The sequence below is a fragment of the Suncus etruscus genome, chromosome X (genome assembly GCF_024139225.1).
Source record: "Suncus etruscus isolate mSunEtr1 chromosome X, mSunEtr1.pri.cur, whole genome shotgun sequence".
Classification (NCBI taxonomy): domain Eukaryota; kingdom Metazoa; phylum Chordata; class Mammalia; order Eulipotyphla; family Soricidae; genus Suncus; species Suncus etruscus.
Window position 1 is genome coordinate 27848312 of NC_064868.1, and position 942 is coordinate 27849253.

The 942-nt window shown below is 33.8% G+C and overlaps 1 pseudogene; it reads right to left on the bottom strand.

Annotated features, from left to right (window-relative positions):
- Positions 1–278: 278 nt before the first annotated feature.
- Positions 279–728, bottom strand: LOC125998799 (eukaryotic translation initiation factor 1A, X-chromosomal-like; annotated as a pseudogene).
- Positions 729–942: the final 214 nt, after the last annotated feature.

The following is a 942-nucleotide window of genomic DNA, read 5'->3' on the forward strand; positions in this document are numbered from 1 at the left end:
GTTGATGTAAGAACCTCGATGATATTTCTTTTCTTTCATACTTTTAATAGTAGCTTTTGTGGCCTGTCACTAGTACACAAAGGAACAATGTGTTAATTAAAAAAATTCAGCATCAAAAGCTCTTAAAAGAAATATAATAAATATTTAAAACCATGGAAATAAGCAAGTTTACTAGAACACCTATATTTATGGTGAATGAATTTTAGTCTTTGTAACAGATAATAGTCCAAATTCAAATAGTAGAACAATCCTTAGAATTTCTAAAGTTCAATATATATTTATATATTTATATACGTATGTATGTAATCAATATCTTCATCTTCATCTCCAATATAATCAAACTAGACTTCATCATCTCCAGAACCAAACATATGAGTTCCATTGATTTTAGCATGTTCTGGAAACTCTTCATATGCCTTTAGACTCCTAGTTTCATCTGCAAAGTTTTTTAAAATCATGTTTGCATTATTATTCTAACAGTCCAATAGATCAACCAACATAATGTCTACAGCGTTAATTCAAACATTCTTCCTCATTTCCCATCGTATGGCATAACTTCTTGATAGCATCAAAAACACATTGCTTCTAATCATCCATTTCCCAACATTTTGATTCCTTGTGAATATTATTGGCCATCCTGTTTAAATTCCAATTCTCTTTTTTTCAGATTCATTCTCATTCTTACCTCTATCCCTATTTTTACTGCCTTTACCTTTATTTCTCAGCATTACTTTAATAACTGATTCTTACATTTTTCTTTTTTTTCTTTTTTTTTTTTTTTTTTTTTTTTGGGCCACACTGGTGACGCTCAGGGGTTACTCCTGGCTATGCGCTCAGAAGTCGCTTCTGGCTTGGGGGACCATATGGGAAACCGGGGGATCGAACCGCGGTCCATCCAAGGCTAGCGCAGGCAAGGCAGGCACCTTACCTCTAGCGCCACCA